This window comes from Ursus arctos, unplaced genomic scaffold, assembly GCF_023065955.2.
Source record: "Ursus arctos isolate Adak ecotype North America unplaced genomic scaffold, UrsArc2.0 scaffold_31, whole genome shotgun sequence".
Classification (NCBI taxonomy): Eukaryota; Metazoa; Chordata; class Mammalia; order Carnivora; family Ursidae; genus Ursus; species Ursus arctos.
The window spans coordinates 26761519-26779739 of NW_026622997.1; positions in this window are offsets into that span (position 1 = coordinate 26761519).

Here is an 18221-nt window from a genome sequence, read left to right on the forward strand (position 1 = left end):
TGAAAGAGAAGGTCTGTTGCAATACTGTTATGTGTAGAAAAGAGCAGTTTGCTCTGCAATGGTTCTGTTGACGCAAACTGAACAAACCTTTCAGAATTTCTAAAACAAAGGCAAAGAGTTTCACTGGAGCCCCAGTGAGGACAGCTGCCCAGGACACAGAATCTCAATAAAGAAGAGTGTGCTCTGGGGAAGGAACATTTGGGGCAGGGTTAAACATGTTTTTCTGTAAAGAGTTACAAACCATCATGACAAAGACATTCCAGAACGTTACAAATTTTGACTATGATTTAGTATGTTCAAGGTTGCAGGCTTTGGAGGTATTGGAACAAAACTTAGGAGGGCGCCTGGGTGGTTCAGTCCTAACGTCTGCCTTCGGCTCAGGGCCTGATCCCGGAGTCCTGGGATCGAGGCCTGCATCGGGCTCTCTGCTCTGCTGGGACCCTGCTTCTTCCTCTCCCACTCCCCCTGCTTGTGCTCCCTCTCTCTCTGGTTGTCTCTCTCTCTTTGTCAAATAAATAAATAAATAAATAAATAAATAAATAAATAAATCTTTAAATAACTTAGGGAGATATTTATTTATTTTATTATGTTCAGTTAGCCGACATACAGTACCTCACTAGTTTTTGATGTCACGTTCAACGAGTCATTATTTGCTTATAACACCCAGTGCTCATCACAATATGTGTCCTCCTTAATACCCATCACCTGGTTACCCCATCCCCCACCACCCTACTGTTCCATAACCTTCATTTTGTTCCCTGGAGTCCAGAGTCTCTCCTGGTTTGCCTCCCTCTCTGATTTCTTCCCATTCAGTTTTCCCTCCCTTCCCCTGTGGTCTTCTGCGCTATTCCTTACGTTCCATGTATGAGTGAAACCATATGATAATTGTCCTTCTCTGCTTGACTTACTTCACTGAGCATAATCCCCTCCAGTTCCATCCATGTCGATGCAAATGGTGGGTATTCATCCCTACCCATTCCATCGTATATATGGACCACATCTTCTTGATCCATTCATCTGTTATCTTTAGTTTGAAATATTTCTTTTAGGTTATTCGTTAATGAAGCAGACAATGTGTGCTCTACAGAAATAGAGCCCCAGCTTTGAGGTTTGGTTAAATTATTCTGCCCTTGGCAAATGTTAAAACATACCTTCCCTGACTCAACAGTCTCTCATGTGTCAACTATTTTTTAGATTCCTGATAATCTTGGTAAGACTCTTGAATCTGGGGAACAAACTGAGGGTTGCAGAAAGGGAGGTGGGTAGGGGGGTGGGGCAAGGCAGTGATGGGCAGTAAGGAGAGCATGTGACATGATGAGCACGGGGTGTTGTACGCAGCCAATGAATCATTGAACGTTACATCAAAACCTAATGATGTCCTTTATGTTGGCTAACTGAATTTAAATAAAAATAAAATAAAATAAAATAAAATAAAATAAAATAAAATAAAAGCTTCCTGGCAGCTCAGGAGCAGAGCCCACAAACATTAAAAGTTGCAAATTTCCCTTATCAGTAGTTCTGAATTCAGTCATAGTACCGGTCACCGAAGATCTGTCCCTAATTTAGACAAGACAGCACAGGGTTCCCTGCCTCCTAAAACCTGGCGACTTCCTCCCTCTGCAGCACCGAGTGGCATTTTGCTCTGAGAGATACTGCAAACCACACACAGGAATGCGGGTCCTCCTGGCAATAGCTAAAGGCCTTTCCTTGGGCTGTTCTCAGAAGCGGGAAACCATGCCCCAGAGCGATCCTGAGGCTAAAACCAGCAGACAAGGTAAAGCTGGTTTTCCAGAGAAGTGTTTCCCCCCAGGGAACTATTGTTTCTTTGCAGACCGCACTCACACACACACCAGCTGTCCCTGCGGAAGCCTGGGCTCAAGGTCCATTGTTAGACTCCAGTCTATGAACAAGCCTGGCCCTGCGTTCCTCATGGGGAAAAGGAGCCCAAGACCCCATCCCGTCTATACGGGCTCTCACAGCACGCCCAGAGCCCCTTCTCCTTGTCTGAAGAGCACCTCGGGACGTCAGGGGCTGCACTGTGCCTCCTTCTGACACTGTCTCCGCCCCAAAGTGAACATGGGGTGTATGTTACACATATGGTTGTCAAGGCGCATGCGCCATCTTTCCTCATGAATAGTCATAAGTATCCCTGCCCTTTTCATCAATATGCATATAATCTCTGATGAGGAAAACAAAGGTTAGAGAAATGTATCTTAAATTAAATATCCTCGCAGCTTGCAGCCCCTGGATAGATACCCGAGATGTCAGATCGTGACCTTCCTCAAGGAACTCGTGGCTGCCTTAGTGCCTTAATGTTTACGTTTTATTAAAGACTAAAAGAAACCTTATCTTAACAGCAGCTGGCCCCGCAAGGATCTCAAAACCTTGCTTCCAAATTCCTTAGAGACTTACTTTATTTCTATCCCCGCTCCTTCTGCAAACTTAAACGTACATAATCAGTCACCCCTCACAGTCCCGGTGCACCTCTTTCTGCCCAGGGGTTCTGTCCCTGTCCTTTATTAAAATCACCTTTTTGCACCAAAAACTTCTTAAGAATTCTTTCCTGGTCATTCCGTCTGGAACTCCAGCCTTCAGTTCACATCCTTCTGGTGCCCTTGCATGGGGCTTCTGAGATTTTTCATCTGGACTCCAAGCCTCGGTGCAAACTTGGTGAGTTACTCCCTCACCCTTTCCCTACTTTTCATTCCAGGCCTTTTCAAGGAGCACGGTCTGTTGGAACAGTTGAAATCCTCTAGCCCGTGGCTACTCTACAGGGAGGAGAAAGCCTGCCTTTTGGCTGGAAGTTAGCATCCTGGGTGAAAGGATAATAAGACCCAGAAACTTGATGCCCTCTCTTTATTCCTATTCCTATTCTTTCTTTCCTTTTTTTTTTTTTTTAAGATTTTATTTATTTATTTGACAGAGACAGCCAGCGAGAGAGGGAACACAAGCAGGGGGAGTAGGAGATGAAGAAGGAGGCTCCTAGAGGAGGAGCCTGATGTGGGGCTTGATCCCAGAACACCAGGATCACCCCCTGAGCCGAAGGCAGACGCTTAATGACTGCGCCACCCAGGCGCCCCTCTTTAATCCTATTCTTATACAGAGTTGTCTTTTGGGCACAGGACAGCCACCTAAGTCGCTAGGATGGCTGCCAGTCTTAAGACTCCTGTGTCAGGTTTTCTTCTCATTGGTCTAATATGATCCCCTTCACATCTCTGCTTAGCCACTTCTGGCCCCTAGACCTCCAGTGGGAGCCGGCCGAAACCAGTGCCTGATGGAATTAAATCCTTTCCTAGGGAAGTTGGCTGTAAGGACTACATGTGTTGGACTGTCACTTAGACCTCGATGGACTTCCATCTTTACTATTTTTCATCAATGTCCCCTACTGACTACTAATGTTACAAAGTCAGATAATTTCCCCTTGAAAAACTTTTCTGGTACTTTCTATGGGTTAGAAATGGCGGGTTCTTCATGGCAAAGTACAGTATTTCGGTGCATTCACCACCACCCATTTGTAACCTAGGATGGATGGGGATGTGGGGGGACCCTGGCATCGCAGGGCAGTGATCATAGCAATTTCATTGGAGGGACACCTCTGGCCACTTTGACACCAGGAACCTCTGACATATCCTGTGTGGGATGCCACCTGGGGGTCAGGGGTGATTTTTGGTAATGGACCTTCTCTGGGCTCCTTCTTTGGTTCCCAAGGACTCTCCCTGGCACCCCTTTAATCCACTGCACTCAGTTTGTTGAGGAAACAGAAGGCCGGCTGAGGACAAAGCAGAAGCTGACACCCTGCAAACCCCCCACCCCATGTACGCAACATTCCCCTGGCACTCCTGGCTGCCCTAAAACTGAGGAAAGGAAAAAACGGCTGGTTAAGTGACAGATCACAATCCTGCAAGACCTGAGTCTCCCTCAGTTTACACATGTCCTAGTGATTTATAGGGAAGAAGCTTTCTTACCAATAGCCTAACTTCCAGAGACCCATAACTCAGTTTCCTGAAGCCCTAACATTACCATCCCCTCCATAAAACTGAGGGGGGCTGAGGCAGAAGGAACTGTACATAAAACGGAATTTCTTTTGGACCTGCAGCCCCTTGATAAGGACACTTGATAGGAGGAAAATACTGTAAACAGCCTTGGCTTGACAATAGCAAGGCCTCCGATATCCTGCGAGTCTTCTTTGACATATGAAAGTGCTTTCTCAGCCTCCCTTTTTCCTCACCTCCCCCAACCCCATAGTATATAATCAGCCACCCCTCAGAACCCCAGGGGCAGCAGCTCTTTCTGCGCACGGGTCCTGTCCCCGTGCTTTCATAAACCACCGTTTTGCACCAAAGACACCTCAAGAATTCTTTCTTGGTTGTTGGCTCCAGACTCCACACCACCGAACCTCACCTATGTTCCAAATCCACATCAACCAGGCCGAGAAACTTCCTCCTGATAGAGTGGATGAGTTTCTAAACAGGCCGCCTCTGAGTAAACCCAGGTTGCTGGAGGGAACACAGGACCTCCCTAAGCAAGGGGACGCTCTTGCTCTCACTGCTGCTGCTCATGGACCCAGGTTACTCCAGCTACATGTGGAGGCATCTCCCTCATTCATTGCCCAGGTTAATGGCTGATAAGTGGAGCTCTGTGGTTAGTTTTCCTCGGAATGGGAACTTTAAGGAATATTCCCAAGCAGGTGCCAAAACACCTTTTGTTTCGGGGAAGTTTCCTGTCTTTCAGGCTGAAACAGGCTGCCTATTTCCACTTGGTGGGGGCAGAAAGGGACAAAACAAAATAAAACAAAACAAAACACCCAAAACCAAACCAAACCACCCCACAACCCTGTCTTTTCCTCTGTCTGAGCTGAGGAGCTGTAGGACCCGGAGACCTCTGTCCCCGCCCTCTGGGTTTTATCTGCCTCTAGGCTTCCTGGGGGCCCCTCACCTCTTCTGACCGCCCCCCCCCCACATTTGCACCACCTTGGGCGTGGCCTGCATCACTGGCTTCTCTACCATCCTGGCTGCCGCTGGCACCATGGGCTCCCCCAGGTCCCCCCACTGTCAAGGAGCCCAGAGCACCCCCTTGGACTACATCGCCCACATCAGATTTCCCCACCAGGTCCCAGGTAAACACTGACCATGGGGAGCAAATTGACTGAGTTTTAAGTAGACCCAGGTGGAACATATTTGGTATTTAAACTAATGTAAGTTTGTTAGTTTAATTAAGATAGACATGCCTTTTATCTACCTGTGTTTACTGAAAGTCGAATGAACTCCTAACTCTGTCTCAGATTCCTCATGGGTAATTGTCAAAATCGCTTTCAAAGTCTTTGGTAGCCCGAAACGTTAAAGTTTTGCTTGGATGATAAACTGGATTGAATTCACTGGACACGTAGGCTTATCCCAAATAGGATGGAGCGGAAGCATCGCTTACTGAATATAGGTTTGTGCCTTTGGCTTCTTGTTGCAGAGAAGCCGAGAATACTTGGGGCTCTTGGTAAATATGCTTTCTGCTTTGTGAAAAGACTGAACTTCGAAAATACACATTTTTAAAAAAATTATAAAATGTATTTATAAATTTCAATCTAAAGAATTCCGGCGTAAGACAGTTCACAATCGGTTACTACTTAGTTTTCACTGGAGACTAAGGTTTCCAAGAGTTGAAATTCTAAACAGAATTAAGACTGATTTAAAAAAAAAAAAAAGGCTTAGGTTGGGGCGCCTGGGTGACTCAGTCGGTTTAGCATCTGCCTTCACCTCAGGTCATGATCCCGGAATCCTGGGATGGAGCCCCGAGTCAGGCTCCTGCTCTGAGGGGAGCTGCTTCTCCTTCCCCCTCTGCCCCTCTGCACACTGCCCCCCCCACATTCTCTCTCTCAAATAAGTAAATAAAATCTTTTTAAAAAGGGGGATTAGGTCAAAATCTGAATAGTAAAAGTTTGTAGAGGTTTATGAAGGGAAATCTTTGGAAAGGAATTTTATGGGTGGTCAAGACTAAGGTTAAGATGCATGGATTTTAAAAGTACATTGGTATAAGATGAAAATTCTGCTTTTCTCTCTGTTAAAAAGACAACTTTTTTTTTTTTTTGGATTGTTGGTCTGTTCTTGATAAGAAAATGTAAACGAAGTTGTTTTTTTTCTCTTATGTCTGCCCAGAAAACCAAACCTTATCTTTTGTCTCTATCAGGTCTTTGATTCTTTAAGGTTAGAACTTCTTAGTGTTAATGGAGCTAAGTTTTGCTAACAACTCTACAACCCTACATATTTACCTTTGGAATCTCCTATCGGAGGCACCTTGGTTAAATAAATAAATTTTAAGTTTTATAAGGATCCGTAATCCTATTTAGGCATGTGCTTTATAACTTTCTGAGGGTTTTACCAAACGTCCCCAAGATCTGAATTATAAATGAAGTCTTTTTGACCAATTAGGCTTGTTTATTTGGTATGTTAAATTCCTTGGACAGCACTGTCCAACAAAGAATGATAAGCCTTAGGCTGTATTGCTTGGGTAAATGTTATGACTGTTAAAATATATATGTGTATAAAAATGAAATTTCTGAAGTTTTAATATGTTTTGATGAAAAAGCCGTCCCCTGATATACTGATCATTGAAGTGTTCTGAGTCACAGAGGTAACCGAATTTTCTTATCAATTGTATTATACTCTTTTGTTATTTATAAAATGAGTTTCATCTTTCATCTTCAAGGAGATTCATAAAAATGACTTTTAACAAATGCAAGTTTTGGGGGTGCCTGGGTGGCTCAGTTGGCTAAGCAACTGCCTTCAGCACAGGTCACGATCCTGGAGTCCCAGGATGGTGTCCCGAGTCCCACATTGGGCTCCCTGCTCGGCAGGGAGTCTGCTTCTCCTTCTGACCCTTCCCCCCTCATGCTCTTTCTCTCTCAAATAAATAAATAAAATCTTTTTTAAAAATGCAGGTTTTTTATATCTTTAAAATCATTAAAGTGAAGTGGGTGAAGCCTAGCTCTTCCACCCTCAGCAACCTTAAAGACGTAAGGGTCAAAACTTTTCTGGAGGCAAAATGATGAGGAAAACAAAGGCAAGAGAAAATGTAGCTTAAATGGAATCTCCTTAGAGCTTGCAGCCCACAGATAGATCGCTGAGACGTGCAGAGCGTGACCTTCCGCAAGGAACTCGTGGCTGCTTGAGAGCCTTTTTTTTTTAAGATTTTATTTATTTATTTGATAGAGCTAGAGACAGCCAGCGAGAGAGGGAACACAAGCAGGGGGAGTGGGAGAGGAAGAAGCAGCCTCCCAGAGTATGAGCCTAATGTGGGGCTCGACCCCAGGACCCCAGGGTCATGACCTGAGCAGATGCTTAACTGACTGAGCCACCCAGGGTCCCATTTTTGTGTTTTATGAAATACTAAAAGTAACCTTATTTTTACGGCATCTAGCCCCTCAAGGTCCTGAAAGCCTTGTTTCCAAGTTCCTTAGACACTTGAACTCTCCCCCCTCCCTCCACAAACTTTAAAGTATATAATCAGGGGCACCTGCGTGGCTCAATCGGTTAAGCGTCTTACTCTTGATTTCACCTCAGGTCGTGAACTCAGGGTCCTGAGATTGAGCCCCAAGTTGGGCTCCCAGCTAGGGGTGGAGCCTGCTTAAGATTTTTTTTCTCTCTCTCTCCCTCTGTCACTGCTCCCCTCTCAAAAAAAGGAAGAAGTATATAACCAGTCAGTCCTCAGAATCCCAGTGCAGCTCTTTCTGACCACGGGGTCCTGTCCCCGCGCCTTAATAGAATCACCTTTGTGCACCAAAACCATCTCAAGAATTCTTTCTTGGCTGTTTGCCCTCAAACCCAAACTGCACATTCCATCACAGGGAACTGTGGTGTCATGAGGGACACCCCCCCATGCCCTCCGACCCCCCTTCTTCCCTGGAGCTGCCACAGGAGATGGGGCCCTGGGGGTAGGGCCACAGGCTTGGGCTCTACTAGCTCTGTCATCAGGCACTTCTGGTCCCATTCCTCACATGGGACAGTTACGCTGTGAGAGGAATAGAGCACTGACGTCACAGAGTTAAACATGGTTTAAATCCTGAAACACATGTGAATTCTTGCTTGTTTCTCATTGTGTTTTCCTTTCTCTTCCCCTTAGAAGAACCCATGTCAAATCTTCCTTCTCCCATTTCCTGGTTCTGTTTGCACAACATCCTGTAGCAACAGGAGAGAATTTCTAAAATGGAGAACCCCAAACCCTCCCCTGCAATCCGTCTACCACACGGGACGGTGGCACTTTCTCCGCTGCATTCCGGTGTGAGCGGGATGGAAGGCTGCCTCCGGCTCTAACTGGAACCATCTGAGGGAACAGTGCATGAAGGCCCACTGGCCCCTGAGCCCCCGCCCCACCCCAGCTCCATGCGCTAGAACACTAAAGGTGCTGGTGCCCCGGAGGGTGCAGGGTACCCGAAGTGATGGTGTATGGGGTGAGAGACAAGGAATGCACATGTTTTTTCTCCTTTCTTAAGCCCACTGAGCAGTATTTATTGTTGCCTCCCCTGGGCTCCACTGCTGTCTGCTCAGCTGCTACGTGGGGCTATGTGGGGAGTTCCAGGCCAGTCCTGTCCGCACTTTCCCCACAAATATGGATACCAGGAGAACCATCCAGAACAGGCACAGGGTGAGGATGGAAGGGAGGAGGGGGAGGAACAGCCTGGGTTTTGCCTGTGACCCTCCCCCTGCTGCAACAGGAGCACTCAGCCTGTGAGAGAGGAGAGAAACCCCCACCCCCACCAGCCCTTCCCCGCACCGGGAGCTGCGGGGACTGAGATGTTCAGGACCTCCGCGCACACGTGCGCAGCCCTGCAGCAGAGCGAGCGGTGGCCACCGAGGCGCGCGACCAAGGCGTGGGCTTCAGGAATGAACAGACGGAGCAGCCCTGCGCTGCTGGGTCCGGCCCTGTGAGCAGATGGAGAGACCAGGTGCCTGGGTCCGCAGGTTCCCCCGCGGGCGGAGGGGAGCAGGAGAAGCCCTGGCCCTGCTACTATGTGCTCCTCAGCCGGCCTGTTGTTCTGGTTCTAGACGTTTCTGCTGACACAGCAGCTGCTCTGCAAACTCTGAAGCTCCCTGAACTCTTGGCTCTGGACCCCCAGTGTCCCCCTGATCTTCTCCATGTATCTGTCACATCAGACGTTCCGTCAGTCAACGCTTCCTGCAAGCAAACCACAGGTCAGACAAGGATATAATGAAAAACATTTGACCGTTGGTGCAATTATACGATGTGTAAGAAAAGGTTTAAGTGATAGCCGTTCTGTGTTCTAGCTAAACCACGTGTTACAAAACTGCTTCCAAACGACATAAGTTGTAGGATATTTTATTTCTTAAAGCTTTATAAAAATGTCTCAGTTAGTTGTTGAGATTTCCAGCTATTCTGGAGGGATTATTTTTTCTGTAGTTGTCATTACTGAAGTGATAGGCCAAGTGTGAGCCCTGGTTAGACAGGGGAGCCCCATAAAAAGTTTTCGGTGGATTCCCCATTAAATTGTCTTTGGTGTAACAACACATAAAATGTGAACTATGTTGTTCATGGTCCTAGATCCTCCCTCAGTTTAACAACTGCATTTAGATTTTTCCCCTGTAATATTGTCTGAAATTCTTGTATATTTAATGTCTATCTAGTTCACTCAGTCCAAAAATCATTTCTCCTAATATATCTGATCCATGTGATCAATTGATTTTGTTGATTGAATCTGTATAGTTTTGTAAACAGTCAAGGTTAATTAAAAGAAATCTTCAAGCTAATTAAAAGAAATCTTCAAGCTTCTGTATATATTTTATTCAAATTCTAATTGCAATCACATAATTTATTAAATAATGTAATTGTTTTTTTCCCTTCTGGGCATTTTTCTTTAAAATGCTCTGTCATGGGGCAAACGGATGGCTCAGTCGGTTAAGAGGCCAACTCTTGATTCTGGCTCAGGTCATGGTCTCAGGGTCCTGGGACTGAGCCCCACGTTGTGCTCCAGGCTCAGCGGAGAGTCGGCTTCAGCATTCTCCTCTCCCTCTGCCCCGCCCTGGCTTGTGCACACAAGATTGAAATAAATCAATCTTCAAAATAGAATAAAAGAAAATAAAACGCGATGTCATATTAATTTTTGAATAAAAGGATCCTCTGCCTTTTCCTCTTTGATTCCTTATTCCTTTTGTGTGCTAATTAATCCTTATTTTCTCAAATTCAGATTCTGTAAAGCGTAACATACCGCTCTGGTAAGGCTAAAGACAGTATTGACATCTCTGTTCATAGTGAAGTCATTAAAGCCAACTCTCTGAGCAGAAGTTTACTTTCCAAACATTCTTCTCCTCTGATTGCATGATTGCTTATAAAGTGACTCTAACAGGTTTGATACCGTTTCTACTGCTTTTGCCATCTTAGCGCTGTGGGAGGCCAAGATCTGCCCAGTGTCATGTTTTCCATCCAAATATTCAGATACAGTATTGAGTCTTCTCAGATCTTTATTTACTTATTTCTATTTTTAATATTTTACACTGACTTGGTGGAAGTTAAATGCCATTATTATGCATTTGATTTATCAATTCTCATACCCAAGATTAGAATTAGCTATGTACATTCACTTAACATAAAATGTCAAAAAAGCAGCTCAAGTTGTAATAAAATAATTTTAAAGTATTTAAATTTTGAGTGTAGTTGACACATACCGTTCCATTAGTTTCAGGTGTACAAAGCAATGATGTGACAAGTTCGCACATTACGCTCTAGTCCTCACAGGTGTCGCTCCCGTCTGCCCGATGCAGCCCTGTTACAGTATCATCGACTATTCCACGTGCTGTGCCTTTTATTCATTCATTTTATTCATTCCAGAACTGGAAGCCTGTGTCCCCACTGCCCCTCCCCCGTTCCCCCCCCCACCCCTCCCCTCTGACAAGCATCTCAGAGGATCCTTTACTGGATGAGTAATACCTGAAAAGAAGATAATCCTGGGAATACAAAGCCTACCCAAGTAAATATTTAAGTGACTTATTTGAATTGACATTTTACTGTTATCCTGAAATCACTGACTACAGTGACTTCTGCAGGACCAAAGGAGAACATCCCGAAGTTTCTCTAGAACTTTGTCTCAGGCCCGGGGCAGTGTGGCAACACGGGCACTGTTGTCCCACCACGTCGCGGTGTCCCAGCTTGTTTGAGCCCCGATGACGACACCTGACGCAGTGAATTGCTCACGACAACAAACCCGCTTTCTTACAAGTCTTACGTGGAGCCTTCAACTACGTGACTAGAACGCATTCTTGGGACACACTTGAAACGACGCGGAGAAGGATTTATTGCCAGACCGGTAACTTGTCCCCGCACGTGTCCTAGTCTGGCAGACGCAGGGGCGGCCGCCGCAGAAGCAGACACAGAGACCGCGGGCACAGGCGCGGCTCCCGGTTCGGTCACAGCCTCGGTCCCCACGGACGACGCTCGGCTTCGCGGCTCAGAGGACGGTGCGAGCTTCTGAGGACACCGTTTCCGTGTTGGCTGCTCTGATCACCCGGCAGCCCTCGTACAGAAAGTTCTGGTGCTCCCGAGACGCTTCCGGCGCAGCGCGTGCATGACGTTCCCGACTGTTCCATGCGGCCTGGTAAGGACTTCCCGGGGTGTGAGCGCTGACCGCACGCTGCGCACGCTCCGCTCTCACGCGGCTCTGGGCGCGATCTGCGCGCTCGTGCGCTCGGCCAGCAAGAGCACGAGCCCGGGGAGCTCCGACAAAGCGGCAGCCATCGTTGTCATTGTGGAAATGCCAAGTAGTGTCCGCTGTGCGGGAAATCGTGCACGATCTCTGCGTCCGCGGGGGCCCCGGGGTGTGGGGCCGGGGGACAGGGAGCGTCGTTGTGTAATCGTCTTCCATCGTGTGATGTTGTGCGCCCTGTCTCTCCTGTCACACAACACACGTCTGCGTGCGCACACACGCACGCACACACTTGTGCACACGCATTCCCCACATGCGTCACTGGTCCTCGCGCAGTGAATCCTGGAGCCGCCTCTGAATCCCCCGCTTCCCCCTCAGGACGGAGCTCTCTTCGGGGTTTCCCCTCAGCGGGCTCTGAGCCGCCCCCGGGGTCCCTGCATTTCCCTCCTTGGGCTCCACGGACCAGCCACGCTTCCTCGGCGTGACCGTGAGGAGCTGAAGGCAGAGTCTGGAGTCCGGTGGTGGAAGCAGGAGCCAAGTGCTTCAGACAATGAGACCAAGATTCTCACATGTCCTATGAAGAGTAACCCCAAACCTGAGAAACGTGCAGCGATCCCGCCACCAAACCGCGGGGCTCAGTCTGGACAGAGCGCAGCCACGGGAGCCTGCAGCTTGGGGCCTGGGAGAAAGCAGAGGGAGCCGTGCAGACCCCTCACCCAGACCCCCGGGGCGGGAGACCCTCTTGTCAGGTGTCCCCCGTGTCAGGCTGGGGCAGCAGGTGCGCACAGGCGGTCACGTGAGAGTGAAGGCAGGTGCAGTTGGCTCGCGGGGCGGGGTCTTTGCGTCAGTAAGTGGTTAACTGAGCAGACTCAATGGGTCGTGGCCGCAGTTCAGGGCCCTGTGGGTGGGGAGCCAGAAAGTATAAGCTAGTGCTTGTCCTCATAGTGCGAACAGTGAATTGGGGAGGCGCCCGTGCTTCTGTGGGCACGTTTGAGCGTGAGGGGCAGACTGGGAGCCACTGAAGACACACACCTCCTTAGATGTCACATGAGAAGCAGAGACAGAGTTCACAGTGTCACAGCCACACCCCCCAGTGGTCAGGGGAAGGTTCGTGAATGAGCTAGAGCTCTGTGTAGACCTTGATGTGTGTGTATGATCGGGGTTGGTGGGGGGGAGGTTCCAAGCAGTCAGCAGTTAGGGGGGCAAGGTGTGGGTGAGGTTGGACACAGGAGGGTCAGGACGTAGGCTGTAGTTAATCATTTCTAGTTAACGTCTAGTGGGTAATATATGAAACAGTAGTGAAGGGACTGCATGTGGAATCCAGGCCTAAACCAGTGAGCGGCACAATGAAAGCTGAAGAGGGAGGCTGCTCAGATTTTCCCAGCTGATCCATAGGGGAGCGTGAATTGCAGTTTGCCAGACGCTTATGTTTCAGGCACCGACCGAGTCCTGGCTTCTAAGGGCTCACAGCATCAGAGGAGAGAGACAGTACGTGGTGGAGTTTGGTACAGTGTGGAAGGATGGGACCAGGATCTTTCCAGAGCTTTTTCAGGATCTGGGAAAAATACCAAGTAGAGGTGTTCCTATGACTGTCTTCATGTAGGCAGTAACAAAGGTGTTAAGAGCTGTGTGCAGGAACTGAGGAGCAAGACCAAACACGTCCTTCGTCCTGTATCACGGTAACATAGTCTAGAGGGTGAATGTTTCCCAAGAAGAAGCTAGTGGGGGTGGGGCGCAGGGACAAATGCTGGGGGGGCTTCGGAGGCATGCACTGCCCCGAGGGACACTGCTGGTCCTGGGGAAGAGGTGGGCAGGCCCCCTACCCTGCAGGTCATGGTGACTGGGAGCTCCAGGAGGACAGTGGGACCCTGGGGCCATGACAGGATGACTAGGACAATGACAATGACAAGTTTGGACATGGAGCCTCTGCCATCCATGGTTGTCTCATCGTTGCTGCAACACCAGCGGAGATGGGAGGCCAGTAGGCACTTCATGGAGGGACAAGATGGACTAGAGAAGCAGGACTTCCTGTGGCTGCAGAGACACTTGGAGTTTGGGGACAAGATTTTCAACCACACTGTAAGGACTCCGCACAGCCCAGCCACACAGCTCTTCCCAGCCCCAGCTCAGGACAGCCCTCTCTCCAGAGTGGTGGGGGCGCCCCAGAGCTAATCACACACAGGGATGGAGGACATCTAGTGTGGGATGGGGGTACCATGTGCTAAGGACAGCGCCTCCCCCCACACCCAGTCCCCTGGGCAGTGCCATGTCACACCTCTTCTTAGGCCCACTCTGGGGAAAGTTCTCTCAGGAGAGCACTGGAGTAGCTCTGAGGCTCATGGAGGTGTTTCACTTTTCAGGCTCTTTCCCACCAGAGATACAGTAGCTGGGAGTACCTATCAATATTTATCTAGAAATACTGAGTTACAAGCTTGATAAGGGGGCGGAGAGCCTCTGAAAAGGCTCTTCCTTTGGAGGAAAATGTCAGAAGGGGTTCCCATCCTCTTGTCTTGGGCCCAGGCCTGGCTAGAGCTGGTTCCTTCTACCCCCTGATAGGGAGCACTCCCTGCCTCACCCTGGCAGGCAGCCAGACCCTCAGCAGGTTTGGCAACTTGGTCTGTGGAGTTGATGCTTTTCAAGAAGACCTTGCCTTAGCCGTCCCTGTTTGCTCTCCACACAGCCTCCCAGAACACACATGACCCCGCACCCCCTCTCTTACTATAGGGTCACCCTGTGGGGCTGTGTGCCCTGGGCTCCTGCCCTTCAGAGATCACCTTGACTTGGCAGTGGGTCAAGGAGCACCAGACCTAAGATAGGAGCTTGTGGAGACCAGACAGAAGGGGATGGAACCATCCAGAAGTGGGTGGCCATTGTGCTGCCTTCTGGAGAGAAGCAGAGATACACATGCCAAGTGAAGCATGAGGGGCTGCCTGAGCCCATCACCATGAGACAGCAGATGGGAGGAGATGAGGAGTGGAGTAAGATATCAGGGACCCAGGAACCTTCTAGAGATTTTCATCAGAGTCAGATCACAGAGGCACCTCTTACTTTTCCTTTCCTCCTCAGATCGATTTGCCCAGCCCACTGTGCTCATTAAGGGGGCATTTACTGGCCAGGTTCCCCTTGGCACTCTCATTGCTGGGGTTGTTTTAGCAGGAGTTTAGATGGTTGGAACTGTAGTTGCTAGAGTTGTGCTCTAGAACAATAAGAACTCAGGCAAGGAAGAGATCTAGTTTCTTCATTCCAATCTATAACTGTCTGACACCAGTGGTTCGACTGAAACTCCTACTCCTGTTAATTCTGAAGGAAGTATGGAGACATCCTGCTGTGCAGCACAGGGAACCTTGGCTGGTGGGAGGGCAGTCTAAGAGAAGGTGGGAGGCTGAAAGTACTAGAACTCGTGCAGAAATTCAGCAACGTGGCAGGATACAAAATCAATGCACAGAAGTCAGTTGCACTTCCATACACTAACAATGAGGCAGAAGAAAGAGATATTAAGGAATTGATTCCATTTACAATAGCACCAAAACCCATAAGATACCTAGGAATAAACCAAACCAAAGAGATAAAGGATCTGTACTCTAGGAACTACAGAACATTTATGAAAGAAATGGAGGAAGGCACAAAGAGATGGAAAAACATTCCATGCTCATGGATTGGAAGAATAAACATTGTGAAAATGTTTATGCTGCCTAGAGCAATCTACACTTTCAATGCCATCCCTATCAAAATACCACTGACATTTTTCACAGAGCTGGAACAAACAATCCTAAAATTTGCATGGAACCAGAAAAGACTCCGAATCATCAGGGGAATGTTGAAAAAGAAAACCAAAGCTGGGGGTATCATGATGTCTGACTTCAAGTTATATTAGAAAGCTGTGATCATCAAGATAGCATGGTATTGGCACAAAAAGATCAATGACACATAGATCAATGGAACAGAATAGAAAGCCCAGAAATGGACCCTCAACTCTACTGTCAACTAATCTTTGACAAGGCTGGAAAGAATATCCAACGGAGAAAAGAGAGTCTCTTCAATAAATGGTGCTGGGAAAATTGGATAGCCACATGCAGAAGAGGGAAACTGGACCATTCCCTTATACCATACACAAAGATAAACTCAAAGTGGATGACAGACCTCAATGTGAGACAGGAATCCATCAAAATCCTAGAGGAGAACATAGGCAATAACTCTTCAACATCGGCCACAGCGACTTCTTTCACGACACGTCTCTAAAGGCAAGGGAAACAAAAGCAAAAATGAACTTTTGGGACTTCATCAAGATAAAAAGCTTCTGCACAGCAAAGGAAAGAGTCATCAAACCTAAGGCAACACACGAAATGGGAGAAGATATTTGCAAATGACATTGCAGATAAAGGGCTGGTATCCAAGATCTATCAAGAACTTCTCAAATTCAACAGCCAAAAAACAAATAATCAAGTCAAAAAATGGGCAGAAGATATGAACAGACACTTCTCCAAAGAAGATATACAAATGGCCAGCAGACACATGAAAAAAATATTCAACATCACTAGCCATTAGGGAAATACAAATCAAAACTACAATGAGATACCACCTTACACCAGTCAGAATGGCAAGAGTTAACAAGACAGGAAACAAGTGTTGGAGAGGATGTGGAGAAAGGGCAACACTCTTACACTGTTGGTGGGCATGCAAGCTGGTACAGCCACTCAGGAAAATAGTATGGAGTTTCCTCCAGAAGTTAAAAATAGAACTTCCCTATGACCCAGCAATTGCACTACTAGGTATTTACCCCAACGATGCAGATGTAGTGAAAAGAATGGGCACACACACCCCAATGTTCATGGCAGCAATACCCACAATAGTCAAACTGGAAGAAGTTGAGATATCCTTCAACAGATGAATGGATAAAGATGTGGTTCACATATACAATGGAATACTACTCAGCCATCCGAAAGGATGAATACCCACCATTTGCATCGACATGGGTGGAACTGGAGGGGATTATGCTAAGTAAAGTAAGTTAAGCAGAGAAAGACAATTATCATATGGTTTCACTCATATGTGGAATGTAAAGAATAGTGCAGAAGACCATAGGGGAAGGGAGGGAAACTTGAATGGCAAGAAATCAGAAGGGAGACAAACTATGAGAGACTCTGGACTCAGCAAAACAAACTGAGGGTTACAGAAGAGAGGGGTGCAGGGGGATGAGGTAACCAGGTGATGGGTATTAAGGAGGGCAGGGTGTGATGAGAACTGGGTGTTATACACAACTAGTGAATCGTTGAGCACTAATGAAGTACTATATGCTGGCTAATTGAACATAATAAAAAAATTAAATTAAATTAAATTAAGATTAAAAAAAAAAAGGAAGGTGGAAGACTAGAGACCTGCTGGACTCCCAGAGCCCCAGTAGCAGCTGGGGCAATGCACTGGCTGCCTCTGGATTCCAGGATCTTGACCTAAGGTCACATCTCCTGTTCCTGTAGGAGGGTTCCAGGAGCAGGCATGCATGAGATCCAGAGAGTACCAGAGTTCCTGGGGGAGGGGGTCTCTTTCTGGTGGGACAAACATCTCAGGTCCTTCTCTCTCATGATCCAAAATTTTATAAAAGTGTTTTATTTAATATCAATTTAGTTAATGTATACTTTATTATTAGTTTCAAGGGTACAATTTAGTGATTCTTGAGTTGCATGTAACACCCAGGGCTCATTACATCACATGCCCTCCTCAATTCCCATCACCCAGTTACCCCATCCCACCCACCCACTCCCCTCCAGCAACCCCCACTTAAGAGTCTCCTGTGGTTTGCCTCCCTCTCTGTTTTTATCTTATTTTTTTTCTTCCCTTCCTCTATGTTCATCTGTTTTGTTTCTTAAATTTCACATATGAGTGAAATCATATGGTATTTGTCTTTCTCTGACTGACTTATTTCACTTAGTATAATACCCTCTAGTCCTATCAAGGTCATTGCAAATGGCAGATTTCATTCTTTTTGATAGCTGAGTAATATTCCATCATATATATTCCACCTTTCCTTTATCCATTCTTCAGTCGATAGACATCCACCCTCAAGATCCTAGATTTTTTAGAAAGATGAAGTGGGAGTAAGCCAGACTGCAGTTGAAGTGGGAAATGTGAAAGGAGTGTGTTATGTGTGTGTCTGTCTCTCTGGGGGGGAGGGGGTTGCAATCCTGTAGAGATGTGTATGGGTATTTGTGTGTGGAGGTTTGTGTGTGTTTGTGAGTGAGTGTGTACAAGCGTGTATGGGTGTTCGTATGTATATGCATGCCTGTGAGTGTGTGTGTGTGCGTGTGTGCCAGCATATGCTGCTGCTCTGAGAATTCCTCATCCTTGCCTCCACCCTGTCCAGTCCATGCTTGCCCCACTGCCACCCCACGGGTTATAAGCCCAGAACAGCTCTCCATCTGCAAGTGAGATGGGCTCGGGGTGATGAGCGGTGGGGAGAACTGGTGCATGTCATAGTAGGAAGAAGAAAACAGGAGCTACATTGGTGAGACTCTCCTCCTCCCCAGGGTTCTGCTTGATAAAAGTGTCAGAACTGTTTAAGGGATTTACATGAATTGAATCATTT